Raw genomic sequence first — 8483 nt, 5'->3', positions numbered from 1 at the left:
TGAAACCAGAACCTGATCGGGTCATTTAAAATAGGAGTCTTTAAGTTTAGCTTAAGATCCACCGACTCCTCCTAAACTCTAAACTCTAAAAGTTTGTCACAGAGAAAAAGAGTTTTTTCTTTTTGTTTCATCGGCTGCAGTTATAAATAAGACACTCACCTGCTGTGGAGACTTTGATCAGGTTCAGAAACATAATAAGCACTAAAACATGGTAGAGTTCCATCAGTCCTGCTTATTTTCCTGCATTTTATGGAAAAATGTCGTAAATCTCTGCAAACTGCATATCAGACTCCTCCTCTGGTATGAAACAAGCTGGAACCTGCATTGTGTGGGTGGAGAAAACAGTAACTGCCACTGAACAACTTTCATTTAACTTGATTTCATTTTCTTAAAACATATTTTAAAAAAGCATTTCTGACTTTAACCTGTACCTGACTGCCCTTTCACTGCTCAGTCCATCCATCAGCTAAGCAGGTTTTTAAAATGCAAAGATTAGGTAAAATAAATAAAGTAGAATAGAATAGAATAGAATAGAATAGAACAGAATAGAAATACTTTATTAATCCCTTCAGAGAGCCCTCAGGGAAATTTGGGTACCAGCAGCAATACAACACCAACAGTAAAGCAGGACAAGCACAAGACACAATATATACAGGTACAAAGCAAAATAGAGGCAAATAGAATGCAATGAATATAACAATAATAACAATAAGAAAAGTTAAATAAAACAATATAAACAAGCATTGCACACAGTGGAGGTGGTACAGATTCCCAGTTCACTATTGCACGTACAAGTTATTGCAACTGTTTGTATGGGTTATTGTGCATGTGTTGTATCAATAAGTAGTAGTAATAATAATAATAATAATTTTTTACTGCTCAGTCCATCCATCAGCTAAGCAGTATCTTTACACAATGACAGATAAGGAGGGGATACTCTCTGAGGAGAGGTTATGATGGTCCTGTGGGGAATAAAGGCGAGCACTGGCCAGTGGATTAACCAATGTTACAGACAAGCCAGGCACCCCAAGATGTCCTCCTCAGGTGGATGAATATAATCTCCAGCTATGGTGACATAGATAGAAAAGACAAAAATGTCAGTTAGTAGCATCCATACAAAACCTAATTACTACACCAGATGAATTACCTAGCTGTCCACCAGCAGTAATGGATGGTCCAGAGAGAATAATCTGAGAATAGGCACATAGTAATAGTGGAACAGACTGAAGGAGATGTTTTAGATGGTTTTTAGATGTTTTCAAAATGATTATTTTTTTGGTATATTTACTTGGAATTCATTTGTGGCACATTCAACAACAAAATTGGATTCACTTTGATAGTTCAGTATGTTTTAGATATCTTCTTTGCATTGTGGTTTTAATAGGACAACGGGGACACTTCAAATTCATGTTATCTCACCCAAAAAGGCACCTGTAAAGTCACCAAAACCCTCTTTTTCAAGCCAGTGGCACACATCGTCTTTTGTCCAAAGTTGATAATCCATCAGCAAAAAAATAGGTAAAAGAAAGAGATGTTAATTTTAAGATGTTCCATCTTTCCCCCTGAAAATCCTTAGCTAGTCATGCTTGGTAAAATAAGATTTAACTTATCTTGATTCTCTGAGATTTCAGGTATTGTCATCACACTTCTCTTAATCCAAATTCCTACACAGGTGATCAGATGAGTGAATAGTAATCATCAGTGACATGTCACACCTGTTCAGTCAGTATGGAAACCGACACTCAGCTCCCACAGGACAACGAACCGGACAGCGAGCTCCCAGACCCACATGCCAAAAATCATATTAAAATAGATTCCCAGTACAAAACTGCCCCTCAGCCTAATCCCATACAAAATTCATTTTACATTAGACGGACAAACCTGTGAATATAGTTTTTGTTTGTGGCAAAGGGACCCCACATTTGATTTTGTGACTCTTTTGACCTGATTTAATGGTTCTATTTTGACCCCTACTGGTTAAACTGATAATTTCATTCAATATATTCCTTTGGATGTGAGAGGGCTCAGTGGTACACTTGGTACACCTGTCTTACCCAGATTTGATTGAAATGGGTGGCTGTATGCTGAAGGTTTAGTGGAGCTTAGACCCCACTGGAATAAGTAGTCAGGCATACACTACTCCGAAGAGTTGGGGATATTTCACTTGTTGAATGATGTCAGAGCAGACCTAAAATGTACAATGACCTTTACAGATGAACGTAATTACAATTTCACTACAATTTTGAATGCAAGTGTACAGCTGTTACATGTTTAAGTACTAATTGCACAGCATGCAGTTCTCTAACAAGGTGATCAACTACAAACACTCATGGTGGAAATTCCGCCCCATGGTAACGCCCAACGAAGCTCATGCCAGACTGGAGCACAGCTCTGTGTAGTAGCTTTCCTCTGCCACTAGAGGCAGCGCAGACAACATGGAGCCGCCTGAACAGTTGGCTTCAGATTTGTTTTTCTCTTAGTTTTTGCTCTGGCAGTGATAGACCCTATTAGCTTTAGATGTAGAAAGTTTGCATGGTAAAACTGAGTAATTAAAAGTATGGATCATCATCAGAAAAGGTTTAGAGGCGATGCTTCATACTCATTTCTGCAGCTTCATCTTGTTTGTTATAGAATCTGTGGTTGGTCGCTTTCAGCCAATCAGCATTGGGTTAATGCATTGCGTCATCTCCAGAATCCTTCAGTCTGCACGCGCTAAGAGCTGCACAGGATATGAATGCAAGAGTAAAAATCAGCTCGAGGAGCATGTGTCCATGCTAGCAGCCCTGTTGAGCTGGGTTGGAGCTAAATGCTAAATGCTCATCCTCACCAAGAATAACAACTATAAACAGTTGTGAATACGGGTCCAGTTTAAGTGAATGGTGGTTTGTTATCATGACAATATGATTGCCACTATTTCCAAATACATGAGGCTGATGATGGATCACTTTCAGGGTGATTTTATCCAAATACAGCTGGAATCATGGTCTTTGTAATAAGAATAAACTAAATGAATGTTTTTCTTACGTGAGCTATCATGAGGTAAATACGTCTGAAATCCCCCCAGTCCCCCAGTCAATTCTGTAACTTTAAATAAACATATTGAACTGGAAAGTTGACATTAATCTTCAGATTATCTTATACAATGCTGCCAAGATCTCCTCGGCACTGATGGCGGTCTCTGAGGAATGAAGCTCCCATTTTCAAAAAGGAGCAACATCTAACATCCTGTTGGTATCTTTAGTTTTTATGAAACATGTCTTAGATGTCCGTCAGTGACTGCTGCATCGTAAGTGATGCACTCTTCCTCATCCTGCAGACATCAGCCATCGTTATTTCACCTGGTTTGATTTCTCATTCTCTTCACCTGCTCCTAATCACTCCCTCTGTCTACAAATACCCCATGGTTTTCAGTTTGCTTTGTCAGATCCTTATGTGGTTCATCCCCTGTAATGTGTGTTTCCCTGTTCCTGAGTTTTTGGGAAAATAAACCCTTTTACCTGCTTCAATTCTGCCTCCTGCCTGACATGGACCCAGCCAGCAGACGGTATGATGATGATAATAATAATAATAATAATGATAAATCTTCATTTGTATAGCACTTTTAAAAACAAGGTTTACAAAGTGCTGAACAGCACACAGCAAAGTAAGGTAATAAAATCAACGAAGAAAAAGCACGAGAACATTTAGAAAATAAAGTAAATAAAACTGTTATTATAAAAAAAAGCCAGACGATAAAAGTGTGTTTTAAGAAGTGACTTAAAAGATGAAACTAATGGTTCCAGCCTTATCTCCTCAGGCAGGTCGTTCCAGAGTCGAGGGGCTCGGAGAGAAAAAGCTCGGTCACCTCTGGTCTTGAGTTTCGACCCTGGCACAGCTAAAAGGGACCTGCCTGAGGCCTCATGGCAAACCAGCGGCTTGAAAAAACAATGACCTGTCTGGAACCGTTTGAGGAGGAAAATGAGCTCAGCCACAGCCTCCACAGCTGAGGTTGTCCCAAGGGACACCGTACTCACACTTCTCCTCACTATGGAAACTGAGAATGACTCTGGAATTAAACACATCTCTCGGCTGGCCAGGTAACGCCTCGGGATCCCCCCGGACAAGCTGGGGAATGTGGCAGAGGAGAGGTCTGGGTTTCCCCGCTTAGGAAGCTGCCCCCACAACCCGACCCTGGACGAGGGGCAGAAAATGGAAGGATGGATAAATAATGAATAATAAAACAGAATATAAAAGATTATGAAAACACAAGCATGAAAGAAATAATCAGCCAAAATGCCAAAACTCTGTCTGGTTTAAAAGCAAGATAATAAAAATAAGTCTTTAAATGAGGTTTAAAAATGTCCACAGCTGGTGAGATCCTAATATGAAGGCAATTTTCCAGTCTTGAATAGTTGGGTGTGGAGATAGAAGGTCACGCTACAATAACCTGGAACAAACAAAATGAACCACATTAGAGTTCATTTATTAATTGTTTGTAAAGTAAATAAACTATTGAGTGTGTAGTCAAATCTAATTAAAATAAAAAAATTTATATATCCTTTTAACTATTTGTTTTAATTGCACAAATTCAGTCATACAACCAATAAGAAAACTTAACTTGCTAACTTTGTTTTGTGTGTTTGGTTCAGTTAAACACCACATGTCTGCATCAGAGTCTCCAAGAGTGATAAAAAGGTTGATGTTCTCCTTAAAGAACATCAACCATAAAGGTGAAGCCCTTTTTGGCACAATGCAGATGCAGTCAAATCTTCTTTCCCAAAGCTGGATGTTTTCACTCCACTTCGTCACAAACCTGCAACTGAAGAAATATCAAACTGTCTTCAGCTTTACGATAATTGTAAATTTAGTGTAATAATTGTAAACTAATCTGTGGTTCAGTACAGCCGAAGGAGGTTTGTAAAAATGGTTTTTGTAGAAACTGGCCCAGCAACTTACTATTTAGACTAAATTCAGTTTTGAAAATATTTTCTGCAAACCTGAAATGAGCTACACGTCAAAGAAAGGCACAGAAAAATAAATAAAAATTAAATAAATGCTAAAATACTGGCTCTCCAACTGTTGAAACCTCATTTACAACGTCAAGGACTGAAAGTGAAAAAGTTTCAGCAGGAAGAGAAAGGGAAGGAGCAAAACCAGCTGAGGCCGTGTCCACATGGGGACGAGTTGAAGCGTAGCCATAAAAAATGTTCAGTGTTTGGACATTTTGCCTCATAAAAGCAGCATTTTGGAAGCTTGCAAAAGGAAGCTTTAACACTGTTAAAACACAGAATTCATCTGAAAGATCCATAGTTTTGTTTCTGCATCCTGAATTGATGAAGTCAGTAGGAGTCATTTTTAAGTATCTGTATATATCTTGTTTGGCCACCAGGTGGCAGCATTGTGTCGTCTTTTGTCGCTGCCTAAATACGTAGGAACCTTCCTGGAAATAAACTTTTCCATGTAAAACATAGCGTTTATATTAAAGTGGACATCATATACAGTAGGAAATGTGAACATGTTAATTTCAGCTTCCTTTCTAACCATGTATTTAGATCGTTCATGAGACTCAAGGAGTTAAATGCATCTAGATGGACATGTGACACAATCAGTCACCCAATCCAACAAGATGCTACTTCATGTGGTGTCTATGCATTAAAGGTCCGTATTCCAGCAGATTGGATGAGTAGAGCACAGCACAAAGTTAAGCAGCATTTGTACCACAGAGACTGGCTGAATTTTTTATGTATTTATTTATTTTGGAGAGAGTAAAAAGTACAATGGCTTCAGTTATGGAGCTTTGATGTTGTTCATTTTTACTTACTGTACCATTTGTCATTTGTAATGGCATCACAATTATTATTTCTGGTGGCCTCACACTGTTTGTTTTACTTAAAGGTGCTTTCAGTGATTTCACCAACAATGTGAAGGGAAACTGATCTGACTACCAATCCTCCACGTCATCGTCTTCCTCATGTAGCAACACATGAAGTCTAAGTTATCTCCAGATCTGCAGACTCACAGGTGAAGCTTTAGATTAGTGGGGAAACATATATGATGCTATATGGTTGTTGCTAGTTCGTCTTCAGATATCTAGAAAATGTAAATATTTCTCTGGTTGGATTTAGAGCCGTCACCCAGTCTGCTGCTCTAGAAATGTCTCTGTCCAAACTACTGACCTGACCTACGTTACAGAGACAGCTGAGAACCATTCAAATCCTTCTGAAATTAATACAAACAATTTTATATTTATTATTATTAATTCAGAACAATTTTATTCATCCAAGTTGGTAAAAGGCTTCCTATTCTATTCTATTCTATTGTCATTACAGAAGTACAGTTTCAAACTGAAAGAGCCTTTCTGTGGCTCTCAGGGGGCTCTTGCTGGGGCTCTCCTCTGCTGCCCTTCGGGTGGGGCTGGAGTCGTCTTTGGGGTGGGGTAGCTTGGGTTGGTGCTCCTGGGCTGCTGCTGAGGGCCCGGGTGTCTGGGCTGCCCTGGTCTGCCTCTGACCTCCGTAAAGACGTGGTTGCATTTGTACGATCTCACTCACCACTCTTCATCACTGATCCCTCCTCTTCCTCATGCTCTGCATACTGACACAGTCACTGAGTGTCCAGTGGATTTATATACTAAGAGATAATTCTTCTTTTTTTTCCCTGTGAGTTAGTATCTGGTTGTTGTTGTGCTGCTTTTGTGACATGTCTTTTTTATTTGGTTAGTATTTAAGAACACTTAATGACTGCAGCTCTGTTTTTCAGTAAAAGCCGTAGGAAATTTTCTGGTGTGTTCATGTACAGGTGTAACAGTTTGTTGTCTGGTGATGGTGTAGACTGAAGGGTTAGGGTTGCTTTCTGTCTGTGATGTTTTTGTCTCCTTTCTTCTTTCCCGTTTGCGTCTTTTTGCTATTTTCCATCTTTTTCTGTCCCCTCTGGTCAGGTCCAGCAAGAGCCTTATACCCACAAGCCTCCCCTTGGCAGAGCAAATTTGTTCAGCACGATACAGCAACCAGATTATCATTCTGCTGCTATGATGCTGGACAGGACAGGTTAAAAAAAGGGATTCAACCAACTTCATAAATATGCTAATTTCAGGACTCTTATTGTTTCTTCCGTAGGCATCAAATGTTCTGGGTGAGGAACCTTTTCTGCGGTACAGATTCTGCACATCTGCTGTCAGAAGGTTCAGACTGGACAGAGCTGCATGATGCAACATGAACATCTACTTGTGTAAGTGTCTTCCTCCTTTCTGGATGTTTTGGTTAAGAGTTGTGGAACATGTTGTTCTAGCCAAGGCTACATCTACACAGAGACTAAATCAATTTAATTTAAAATGACAACAACAAACAACCAACTTTTCCTGACAAAAACACAACCAGAAACATGCATTAACACACTAAATTACTGGAAATGTTGTAGTATATACTTGGTCTGTAAGTGCTGTTATAATGCATCAAAATCATCGCACTAAATTTAAGTATATTTAAAAACGGATCTTTTGAAAAATAAAAACAAAAAAACCAACATTTAAACTGATGAAAAAAATAAAGGGACCACATAATCATTAGCATGTAACTCAAAGTCAGTCCCATTTCTGAGCTATCAGTCTGTCCAGTTAGGAAGTAACGGTAAGCGTTTAGCAACACAACCCTATAAAGGAAGGTTCCTGCAGGTGGAGGCCACAGGCCATTTCCCCGTCTTCATCCTTTCTGGATGATTTTTGTTCATGTTTGCATTTTGTGCCTTAACCACTAGAGGTAACATGAGGCGATGTCTGCAACACAAAGACGTTGCTCAGGTAGTGCAGCTCGACCAGGATGGCTCACCAAGACTTGCAGTGTCTCCCAGCACCGTGTCCAGAGCATGGAGGAGTTACCAAGAGACAAGCCAGCATACCAGGAGACGTGGTGAGGCCGTAGGAGGACAACAACCCAGCCGCAGGACCTTTATCTGCTCCTTTGTTTGAGGATAGTATCTACAAGATAAGAGCAGGTTCACACTGAGCACATGTGACAGATGTGAGAGAGTCTGGAGAAACCATGGAGAACATTCTGCTGCCTGCAACATCCTCCAGCATTACCGGTTTGCCACTAAGCTTGTGCATTAAACAGCCAATAATTACAAGTATTTGGATCTTCATTCCCATTATGTTTTCTTCTGGGGAATAATAGTTATATTAACAACCAGTTACTATTCTCTCCTGCTGCAATATCACCAGATTGATCATTTCTATTAGATGCTGATTACATAAAGCTTAAACTTTCTCCTCCCTCATCTACAGATCAAAGTCCTCCAGGCTGATTTCCAGGCCTTGAAGACACTGGTACTCTCCTCTCTGTGTCCTCCAGGCTGATTTCCAGGCTTCTTGAACAACAAAAGACCCACGAACTGCCAGGGAATGGATCCATTTGCGAACAAACCAGTGGAATCGAGCATGTCTATGCAAGAAGATCAGCTGCTGGAGATCAACAGCTGATCTTAAAAGTATGTTTGAGACAACAACTCTGCCG

The sequence above is a fragment of the Melanotaenia boesemani genome, chromosome 18 (assembly GCF_017639745.1).
Source record: "Melanotaenia boesemani isolate fMelBoe1 chromosome 18, fMelBoe1.pri, whole genome shotgun sequence".
Classification (NCBI taxonomy): Eukaryota; Metazoa; Chordata; class Actinopteri; order Atheriniformes; family Melanotaeniidae; genus Melanotaenia; species Melanotaenia boesemani.
This window is presented reverse-complemented; position numbering follows the sequence as displayed.